The sequence below is a fragment of the Anastrepha ludens genome, chromosome 5 (genome assembly GCF_028408465.1).
Source record: "Anastrepha ludens isolate Willacy chromosome 5, idAnaLude1.1, whole genome shotgun sequence".
Lineage (NCBI taxonomy): Eukaryota > Metazoa > Arthropoda > Insecta > Diptera > Tephritidae > Anastrepha > Anastrepha ludens.
In genome coordinates, this window is record NC_071501.1 from 39,589,909 (window position 1) to 39,602,228 (window position 12,320).

Genomic DNA, 12,320 nt, shown 5'->3' on the forward strand with positions numbered 1-12,320 from the left:
TCGATATTCAAAACTCCCGCTCGACAGACTCTAACTACAACTTTATTGTACACGAATTTTTTTATTTTTTATAGATCCGTTAACATTTCAAGGAGAATGATACAGACCGCGGAGCAACTTTTTTTCATTGTACTTTGGGTCACGGGATTTTTTTATAAACTTATTAAAAAAAAAAAAGGTTAAATAAATTTTTTTATAAAGTTTAAGTACTAATAAAAATAATAAAATACACTACATTTTTTTTTATTTATTTCTATTGTTATCCCTTCCAAAAAGCGGTTTTTTTCTTTAGCGCGTTTTTAGCGCTGCTGGACGTATGTAACTTCTCCAGCAAAGAACATTCTAAGTCCTTAATTGAACCCTCAACATCTTCTAATCCGGCAGAATATGCGACTTTCTGAATCAAGTTTACCCAGTTTCTTTCGTTCTTCCTCTGGTACTGAGTCATAGTCGATGAAAGTTCCGTCAAGTTTTAAGTTTTGTAGTAAAGCTTTCGAATGCCTTAAGTTACCTTTGATGAAAAATTAGAACACTCCACTGTATTCGTATGCTTTCTAAAGAGTGAGCAGATGCTGCTGATGAGAGCACAACGTCGGATGTAAAACTTTAGCAACGAAAGAATGCACTCCTAAAAACTTTGCTACTGCAATTGAGCTTTTTTGATGTTTTTTCATGCATTTAATAACCAAAATTTTCCTGATAGCAACCGAAGGAAGAGAGTAAGATTCCCATTGTATTTGCAAAAATTTCAACTGGCTAGGTAAATAATCGGTATAAGTAGTTATGCCACCCAAAGTGGCCGTTCATATATTTGGTTAAGAAATAGCACACCAAATCTGCACCGAGTTCTAAGGCTATTGAAAACAAGAGCTTAAGAAAGTATTGTCTACTGCAAAGACGGCATTCCTCGTTCGGCATTGTTTGCCTTTGTCTCATTATCAGAAACTTTTATCAAAGGGTTTGTCGGTGTTTCTATTCATACGAGCTAAGTGTTTTATTAGAAAGCTGATTCAAAGGCCAATACCAATAAATCTACGAAATTGCATTGAAATCCGAGTCTTCTTATGACCTGCCTTAGCAAACGTCCTGCTCTTACATAGACGTCATCCGTCACATCTACGTGGTCGGCACTTGACAACATAGAGAAGTTAGGAGTTGCTGCACCAAGTCTAGATGAAAAGGTTAGATCATGCTTAGCCCCACAGACTTTTAATTAAAGAGTATTTATACAATTCTTGTTCTCCAGGACTACGTTTGGTGAATGTCGTGCTTAAACTGATGGGAGTCACAATGAATATACTCGTCCATTGCAAGGGGTCGGTAGTGCGTGAATAGCTTTCGTAGCGAAAGTTTTGGGCTGCCTTTTGAATTTCTTCTATTTCATTTCTAGTGAAAATGTTCCGCTATAATACGTTTTGCTCGAGAACAAAATTTAAAAAAATGTAGGAGTTAGGGATGTCAAATGGAGGAGTTAGGGAAAGATAACTTGAAGACTTGAGACTTGAAGACACTTGAGGGCATAGACGTTGTAATATATGGCCCCACAACCAAGCGTTCTGTGATGATGGGTAGTTTTCCAAGTATCTTCGTAGTGAATTTAGACAGGAAGCTCCGGAAGGTACGAATGCCATTGTGAGCGACAGTCAGGCGGCACTGAAGGCACTGTCATCCTCTGAAGTTAAGTCTTCACTGGTTCTTGAGTGTATCGAGAAACCGAATTTGTTAGGAAAGCACAATCGCAATCGGTTAATTGGGTTCACAGGACACTCTGGTATAACAGGAAATGAAGTAGCGGACGTATTGGTAAGAGACGCTGAGGCCACGTCATTAATAAGACACGAGCCCTTCCTTGCTATAGAACAGCACACCCATCATACAGAAACTTCGGAGTGAGGAGCTAAGGCTAAGAGAGATTAGCTGGCATGAAATTATTGGGCTACGCCAGGCGAATAGTTTACTGCCGGGGTACAATAAAAAGAGGCTGAGGAAACTCATAACTCTCAATAAGGATAAGCTGAGAATGATCACGGGCATTCTCACAAGCAATTGCAGGATCTGCACAGGATTAGAGCATAATCCTACCTCCAGACCAACACCAACAAAAAACTGCTTGTATTTCAGCTGCAAAATTAGCTGGCAGTAAGCCAATTTCGGACCACACAATTTTACTGCAGGGTACACCTATGCACATATGCCCGATGTGCGTGTGATGTGTGCAGATCTGCGTGCTTGCCAAGACGCTTAATTTTTCAATATGTGTTCGTATGTATGTCAGTAATATTTTTCTATTTTTTGTTGCAAGTCAATGCACACCTGCCTGCCTACCTTCATCTGGTATGTGCGAACATCAAAGTTACTACAAAATACAATTATTCTTGCCACGCATACTACATGCCACATACGCGTTGAGCACTCTTGTCTGCAACTTTTTCAACAAGACCACACTTTCGCGACTTCCTTGAGCTTGGTTTTTCCTTCCCGTATCATTTTTTTTTGTTATTGGCTTGGTTCTTATTACTTGCCGTTACTTTCATTGTTATCGCAAAGTCTTTGCCACATTGGTTTCCTCGTGCCACATGTACCAAAAGCTTATACACACCAACATACACATATATGTGTGCTCAGTGCATATGGGCATATGTGTGAGTTTGGCAGCAAAACTTTGTTCGTTTCTTATCTGTTAGCCACGCGCAGACAAATTAAATTGGTCGCCATAATGATTTAAGCTTTGATGAGAGTTGCTGCGGCGGAAAAACAATTGTCTTTTATCTATTTTAATTTAAGTAAATTTGTGTGCAAGTGTGTTTGATATATGAAATTATCAAATAGATTACATTTACCCGAGAACCTTGGTGAGGTTAAGTTGGGTGTATGCGCGTGTGAAGTAAAATTAAAATTCACTCAGGGGCAATTTTACTACGTATTTTAATAGGAAATAAGTCAAAATGAAGGCACATGCCTACGATCCGTGGCAGCCTACGTACTCTTTATAGTAAACTTGTTCTCTTTGTGAAAATTGAGTACCATAATAATATTTGTAATTTTCCCATCCCTTCTGCGCGCGTGAGTGCTTTGCAACACACGTATTTTCCCCTTCTTCCGTACCCATCACTTCACTTCACTTAAAGTTGCTTTCTGGTTTTTTCTTTTGTTTTTTTTTTTTTATTTTTTATTATTTTTTTTTTTCTTTTGTTTTTTTTTGTGCTTACACTCCTTCCTACCTCAAAGACGCTATTTGTGGCAGGAAAATTTTTAATACTTTACTTAAAATATAATTATTGCTAATCCTCTTGGGCAGCTGTTATGCCTGGCAGCGCTGCTTGTGCGCAAAGAGATTTTCCGTAATTGGAGTAAAATGGCTGCTTCTTTCAGTACTTGCGTAATCTTCGCCTACTTTGGATTAGTACGCTCCTTTTAATTTTGTGAGTTATTCGTCAAAGAAATATTTTAATCCCTCTGAAGCTTCTGAAGGGTTTCTAAAAGCATTAGAATATAACAACAATAAAAAATAAGTAGTGAATTTTCAAGACGATTGAGACTATTAAGTTCAATGCTGGTTCTTACGTTCAAGTACGAAAGCTAATAAAATGTAAATTTGTAATCAAGATAAGCACAAAAACAGCGCTAAATTTTGCAGAAAGAACCGCAGAGGCAATTTTTAGCATCATATACAAGATGGCGCAAAGATAATCACTCTATCGGAAGATTTATATTATTGGCAAATGGCGTTCTACGCCGACCACATTTGATACTTGTGAACTCAACAGCCGCAGTATACAGACAGAGTAAAGCTCAAACTAAGGATTTCCATTTCTTGAAATATTCTCTTCTTCTTCTTGGTATTTTATTTTCTTGAAATATTCTCTTCTTCTTCTTGGTATTTTATAATTGTTTTGCACCTGTATTTCTTCACAAAATTTCTAGATAAGCAATTCACTAACACTGGCAAACTATTCCAAATAAGATATCTTCTTTTGAATATAGCGGAAAATAAAGCAAGGAGCAGAGAAAAGGGTCTTTAAGCCTAGTTTTAAAATGTACCAAAATAAAATTCTTCGAGAATGGTTGTTATTTCTGCTCGAATATGAACGAGACTGATTTAATAAAACACAAACGGTTAATTATTGTTTAATTTTTATTTTATCTCCTTCAAAGTAATCACCATTGGAGGCGATACACATATGCCAACGTTTTTTCCAATCATCATAGCATTTCTGGAAGGCCGATTTCGGTATGGATTTCAGTTCCTTCTTCGAATTCTCTTTTATGACTTCAATTGTCTCAAAATGTTTTCCACGGAGCGGCAGCTTGAGCTTGGGAAACAGGAAAAAGTCACATGGAGCCATATCAGGCGAATACGGTGCTTGCGGAACGATATTAACATTATTTTTGTTCAGATAATGGCGAACAAGACGTGTTGTGTGAGCTGGTGCATTATCGTGATGCAAGAACCATGACTTGTTGTCCCACAATTCCTTCCTTTTAAGACGAATGTTCTCGCGCAAACGCTTTAAAACGTCTAAATAATATTCAGTGTTAACCGATTTTGCGATTTTTGCGATTTTCAAGCACAATTTCCTTTACTTTTCCGATGTTTTCGTCGTTTACTGATGTTGCTGGACGACGTTCATGAGGCAAGTTTTCAACCGATGTACTGCCCTCTTTGAACGATTTGTACCACTGGAAAACACGTGCACGCGATAGAGCAGAGTCCCCATAGGTTGTCTGCAACATTTTTAAGGCGCCTGAAGCCGAAATTTTGTTGGAATAACAAAATTTCAAACAAATTCTTTGTTCAACTTGAATTTCCATCGTTAAATTCGAAGAACACACTCGAGCTTGACTTGTTTACAGTAGCACAGAAAACAAACTATGTAACATATCACGCTAAAATTTGCCTTGTAAGCTTATAACAGTCCTACAAAAAAACAAAAAATTTATTTTTGCCATATGTCATCCGTGGACCGTTTTATTGATAAAGTCTCGTGCATATTTGAGCAGAAGTATAATTGGGTAAAAGTCATTGATATAGAAAACTTGTGGGATGCGTTGGAGCGAGGTGTGTGACAGCGACCAGCGAACTAAAAGAAAGTCTACAGGAAGAATGGGCGAAAACTGGGCCAGATTAAACGCAAAGAATAATTAACAACAAACCAAAACGCGTATGCGTTATTATTAGAAACAATAGACTTAGAACTAAGTATTAAATAAACTTGCCGAACCCCTATCTAATGAAAAATTGATTTCTCTGTTTAAATTCCATTTAAAAATAATTCAAATTTAAGATCACATAAAAGAAAACCGAATATTAAAGTGGCCCACTGTATATAAATAAAACACTATGAATACTACAAACTCTTTTTCTTTTTATTACACTTCCCTTTATGCTCAAACCCACCTTTTACGCTATCTCTTTGGTAGACGAATCGGCCTACTTCTTCCATATAGTATAAAATCTCTCGCTTCTCTAATAGCCCTGAATCTTCCAGCCTTTGTCCAATAGTCATTCCAAGCTCGACGTTTTATTCTGGCGAACTTGCCGATGTCGTTTAGTCCAGTTCCGATTCGGATTACATCGCTTCGAATGCAGTCTAATAGTCTAGGCTGCCACCGTCTTGCGCTAATTGGGATAAAAGACCTAATACAAGGGGAATGTTCTATGGCAACATTGGCCAAAAATGGCATTGTGCATATTGTGAATGAAAAATAATGAACAGAAAAAGAAATACTGGATTCAGTGTTAGTTTGCATTAACACATTCGAAACTATATGAATTGTTTTGCTATTTCGGAGCAGTTTGAAAAATTGCAATTTAAGATTTTTTATATAAAAAATTATTTAGTTATTATCAGTGCAGCTTATACCCGTAGTTTTCGTCTACGGTCCAACTTATATTGACAAAACTATCCAAAAAGCAAATCAGCTGTTCACTTATCGGCGTAACAACCGTCAATCACACTACGGTTTTAATCAGAATTAACTGCGCTGTTAGCACCGATTAACGCCGCCATCTGTTCAGGCTATAAGCGTGTTCTTGCAACGATTGATAGCAGTATTTTCATTTCAGTACTTGAAGTTATTATAATTTTTTTTATTTAGTGAAAAGGTATTAAAAAATAAAATTGGGTATTTAACCCTTCATTAGGCACGTGGTCTACAATCGTAGACCACTTCTTTTCAAAGTCGTGCAACTCCTTAAAATTGTCTCTTAAATTACCCAGCTTTTTAATAACTGTTTATAATTAATCTCTTTATCCAATTAGTACATTCAGTGTGAGTTTGACGTGCAGTTGTAAAATCAAGGCCTGAACAGTGCTGGTCTACATATGTAGGCCACGTGACTTACGACGTTACTTTTTCTTAAGGCAATATTACTTGATATATTAAATATTTGAATTAAGTTCAGGTCAGTTTTGCTTATATTTTTTTTACAAAAGTGTGCTAATTTAATTAGTTTCAGATAATATTATGTCTGATTCCAAAAAACAACGATTGGAAAGCAGCAAAAATCCTGAAGTATGGGAAAGATGGCTCTCCGAACTATCAAGTAGTGAAGAAAGTGCTATGGATGAAGAAAACGAGACGGAGGTTGACGAAGATACGGATATCAATGAGAATGCTGCTGAAGAGAGTGACCACGAGACCGAATCGGAACTAGAAGGGTCAAGCGATGATGAAATTCTTTCAAAGAATCCTCGACTACCCAGGGAAATGAGGCAGCGAGCCCACAACCTTCTTGGCATCCCAAGCATTGCACTACAACCCACTCAATCACCAAGTAACTATGTCGGACGTTGTCATATTTGCCCTCGCAATATGAACAAATCATCCCGAAAGTTGTGCACTAAATGCGGCAGATTTGCTTGCAAAAATCATATGAGGGAAAGCTGCACGGAATGTCTCAGTGAGGAAATATAAGCAGTTTTCAGAAACCACAGCATATAAGTTTTGTACTGAACTTTTATTTTTTTATTTAAAGAAGTGAGTTTTACGTATTTTTATTTTAAGTTTTACGAATAATAAAAACTCGTTTGTAAATCGTAAAATAGTTATAAGAAAAAACTTTTATGAATTGCAATAAATGTTAAAAAACACATTCATTCATGTTTTTATTGAATAGTTTACGGAAGATACAGAAATATTTTAGTGAAAATATTAGTTTATATTCCTCACATTAAATCACAGAATATACTTATGAAGTATTATTAAGAAACACAAATGAATAACACTTTTAGGCATAATATTAAAATGGTCTACGATTGTAGACCACGTGCCTAACCACGTTACAAAAATCCACGTGCCTTACGAAGGGCAACCTTGTGTATATATCAAAGGACGGTATGGTAGGTGCGGCGCACATAGTTTGACCAGAACTGATAAAATTGTTAAATACTACATGAACATTTTTTTGTTTTGCTTTTTTATTCGTTTTTGAAGCAGAACTTTTTTCGGTGCGATGTGTGTGCGACATGTTTGAAGTTGGTAGATTTACGCTAACAGCTTTTCGCTGTCAGAAATATTACAGTTTAGTAGAAAATATAATAGTAACATTAGCTGCAGCAGCAACTTCTCTGTTCGACAACAACGAATAGAACACACAGAATGGATGAGCATACTTGCGCAAAGAACATCCCATATGGCTCCAAGAGTATCGGTTAGCATGTTCAGCTCGTTCCGCTGCGCCTGAGTGTATTATTCACACGAAACACTTCAGCGAGTTTTGCCCCTATCATAACTTCGTTACCGTTCCACATAAAGGTAACATCAGTACTAATTATTTTATTTTAAATGTCTCTGAAAAAATTGAGAAACCTATGTCAAACAGATGTGTCTGAGATTTTAAAGTTACAAGGTTTGAAAGTTGGTATATTTTATTATGACTGATTCATCAAAATCACAGAATATTTCCCGTTAAAGTATACCCTTGAAATTTAGTAAAAAAATAGGGTTTACTTCAGCAACCATAAAACCATTTTGATTATAATGCAAAAATGTATAGGAAGTAGAATCAACAAGTAATTATATAGTAAGAAAAATTTAAAAAACTTGCCTAGTCAAAAAAGAAAGCCGGACAGCAAAGATATGCACGAGGAGATACCGAAAATATCAGCAATTAATTGAACGTTCAACTCACCACTCATAATAGGTAGGTGCTTTTTATACAGCCGAGATATATAAAGGGCATCTTGGGTATGTAATTTATTCATAATTTACAAGGTGAACGATATGGAATGTTAGCTATTCAGAACGCCATAACATTTTTGTGTGAAATTACTTCTTATTGATTTCAAAGACAAAATTGTTCAAAAACGATTACAATTTTATCATACATATATTCACTTTAGCTCGATATGCCTTGACTATAGCCTTCAAACGGTCAAAAAATGAGTTGCATGTTGCACGAATGTGATCTTGAGGTATTTTGACCCATTCTCGTATATCCGCTTTTTTAGTGCATCCATACTGACATATTTTTCAGTCCTCACCTTGCTCCCCAAAATGGACCAGATGGAATAGTCCATCGGATTTGCGGCTGGCGAATTCGAAAGCCATTGTGTGGACAAAATGAAGTGTGGAACATTATTTTTTAACCATTCTTGGTTCACACGAACTTTATCAGGCGGTGCCGAATCCTGTTGGAACGTCCATGGTCTACGACCGAAATCTTTGCGTGGCCACGGCTCTAAAGGAGCTTCTAAAACATGACACCAGGCTCGATAAAAACGATTGAGAGCGTCCATCAGCGGCCACTGCGGCCCAAACCATTACTTCCGATGGGAAATTGCTTCGAGTGGCCATACGTAGGCTCAAATTCTCGTATGAGCGTTCAGTCAAGTAAACACGATCGTTTTGACTGTTTATGAACTGCTCAATAGGAAATTTTTTTTCATCAGAAAACACAATGTTAGGAAATTTGCTACGTTCGTGCAAGCGCAACAACTCCTTTGCTCTTTCGCACCGAACTTTTTTTTTTTGCTAGGGTGAACGATCGTGTGCTTTTTGGAACTTGTAAGCCTTGACCTTGAGCTTATTTTTCAATATGCGTGGAATGCTGTCTGACGATATTTTCAGTTTTTTTGATGGCTTATAAACAATATATTGAACTGCCATTAGAACAATTTTGACGTTGATGTCATAAGCTGTTGTACAAATACAAGCAGCGTGAAGTTGGTAACACTTCATATCGTTGAGCCTGTATACTCTAAAAAAAATCACATTCTAGTTAAGTTTTAATAGAAAAACTATAATTTGAACCGGGAAGCCAATATAAAAGCCAATCCAAAACTTTTTGGTGAATTCTGCTAATGAAATGGCTAACCTCTTCGTCGATTTTCTTTAATCTAATTTTATTCCTCTGCCTGTTAATGATTGCTAGTTTATAATTACTTGCATTGCTTCGTACAAATATCAAGATTTTATTTATCGATTCCGCGAGCCATTGTAGAATTACTTGTGAAAAATCTTTATTACCCATTTCAGTTGGACATTTTACCTAAACAAAGGAAGGGCCTAAACTGAACCGTATGGGGTAGTTCGTAAATCTCCAGACGCACTAAACTACGATTATTCGGCTCATGTGTAAACTCCGTATTGTTTTGCGGAAGCGACACATGGCTGGTCTCTATCACCATTACACAGAGGCTACAAACCCTCGTCAACAAATGCCTCCACATCATCTGCAGAATATTCTGGCCAAACACCATCAGTAAAGACGCACTGTGGAGGTTAACGAATGACGAACCGATTCTTAGACAAATCAAACGCAGAAAATGGCGATGGATAGATCACACATTGAGAAAACCACCAGATAGTATGTACGTGATTCAATATTTTCTAGATAACGTGTGAAAATTGCATCTAGTGTAGTTCCGGATTTTGTTGTTGATTCTTTAGGGTTATTGTTTATCTGCAACCCGAATGTCTCTCGAAGAAATTGAATCAACGGCAAAGAATCATTGGATCCGAAATTTACGTTGAAATCTCCCCCGAGAATCAATGGAATTTTGTCTTCGCCTCGTGCATTTGCACCTGCGTGGCTGTAAACCAGTAGTGAGCGGGGAATGAAATAAATTATATCATCAAGATTTTGGTTCGGTGAGATATAGATGGCGGCTATGACAATAGTTTTTCCATTCAGCGTTTGACATACTGCAATGCAAACATCGCCAACTGGTGTGACTGTTGATGAATATGACTGAGACTGCCTTGCAGTCATTTCCATGTTTGGTGTGACGATATTTACGCTATCATCTTGATTGTAGTAGGTTACCACACCGCCAGCTCTAACATTTAGTCGCTTATATTTGATGACGCAATTGAAATTTGGTATACCAATATCCTCGTTATCGTTTAACCAAGTTTCGGACAAAAGTGCTATATTCGATTTGCGTATGACAGAGTCTGTTAAATCTGCGGAATGTGCTCGTAGGCTCTGACAATTAAGAGTATATACAGATAGCCCTCTTCTCTGAGTCATGAAATCGATTATTTGTTTATCCACAGTTTCCAGTCTATTTAACGATAGTCTCCGGAATTCATCTTGTAAATCAGACATACTGACTGATGCTCGTCGACCATGGTAGAATCTAAAATCATTTCCGTTCGTTATAATCCACAAGCCTTCAATACAAGTGACTCGTGATAAAGCAACGTAAACTAATGATTGCGAATGTTTTTTATCATATTCGTAAACAACTTCATAATACGTGCTTCCCTGAGGCTTGTGAATGGTCGTCGCACAAGCACAAACTAATGGTAAATGTGATCGTTTAGCGTTAATAGTTTTGTTGTTGTTAAGCGGGATTGTTAATGTGCGTCGACCGATTGGTACCGCTGTTTTACTGATATTATGCGCTGCAACATGACCAGAAACTTTTTTTCTGATTTTTTGACCTGTAGAAGAGCAATCCGGAAATTCAAGCCATGCAACGGTGACTTCTCCATTATCATCAAATTCGAGATGCACTAACTTGCCCACTGCGAGATTTTCCAAGCCGTCTGCCACATCTATATTCGTTGTTATCATGTACAGTACGCCAATCACAAACACAGTTCCATATGGTAGTCCTCCAGTGTCAATGATGTATAGCTCTCCTTCTCTCTATGTTATATATATGTATACTCTGTCTTACAACGAAGCCTATGTCTTAGGTATAGAAAATGTATAGCTCTCTTTCTCCTTCTCTCTACGTTGTATCTTTTTTTATCTATGGCGTAACGAAATCTCTAAACGTTACATTTTTTCCAATTCACTCTCCATTCTCGCTCAAATATCAGACCACCGCTAAAGAAGTTTCACTTCAAAAAAAAGTTTCATCTAGAATGCGACGATAATGGGTGCTCGGAATTCTGAACGGTTTTCATAAGCAATCGCTCCTCTTACTCTTATTATTATGAAGTGATTTAGCACTGTGACTAGTTAGAAAAATCTATTAAGCCGCCTTCATAGATTCAGAGCCTTATTTCGCTGAGCCCAAGTTTCTCTGTAAATTTTAATATGTGAAAATGATTTGAAAATTATTATTATTTAATTCCATATAATCTTAAAATGGGCTTAGCTACCTATCATTGATTTTGATTGCGATAATCCCGGTCCATTGACCACATGTTACCTTCTTTGTCTTTCCTCTACTTCCTTAATAAGAGAGAAGAAGTTATCCTCTCTTTTCGGGATAATTTATCTGCCATTTCGCTCTCAGTAATTCTTTTATGTCCCAGTATATACCTAAAATATTCAGCTTTTTATGAAATGCCATCACCAGTTTTATGCAACCTGGAAAGAGTTGAGAGCCTTGATTACTGCCTGATTATTAAAAATAGCTATGATTCTGCTGTTATAGTTGCATTCAAGATGAAAGTGGGCTCCTCTTTGTGTGAATTAAATTTTAAGCCCTTTTGTTAATGTTGACGTTTATTGTCAGTGTTTTCTCGTACCAGCATAATTCACAAAAGTGGTTATATCTAATTTCAATACATTAAAAAAGTTACTTAAACTTAAGATTAAGGCCGGCGGGCCAATTAGATGTCCTAAATTCAGTAATTTTCGCGAAGCGTTGTAGGATGAGAAAAAAAACAATTAGCCAAATGAAGTTTTGGGGATAGTTTAATATATATTTGAACTAAAAAAAAAAAAATTTGTACAATCTCCAACAATATATTGTAAGCCGAGTTATCAATAGATTCCCAGAGCGCCATGCCACTGAAGTATCCAACTTCTGTACAAGATACAACTTGCAATTTTCATCTGAAAACAAAAAAAAAAAGATTATTAATTTTGATGTAATTATCTTCGATGTGAACTAAGAAAATTGGGAGAAACA

General features: G+C 36.8%; 1 pseudogene; it reads right to left on the reverse strand.

Annotated features, from left to right (window-relative positions):
* Positions 1-259: 259 nt before the first annotated feature.
* On the reverse strand, positions 260-10,216 carry LOC128864675 (cystathionine gamma-lyase-like; annotated as a pseudogene).
* Between the last annotated feature and the right edge of the window lie 2,104 nt (positions 10,217-12,320).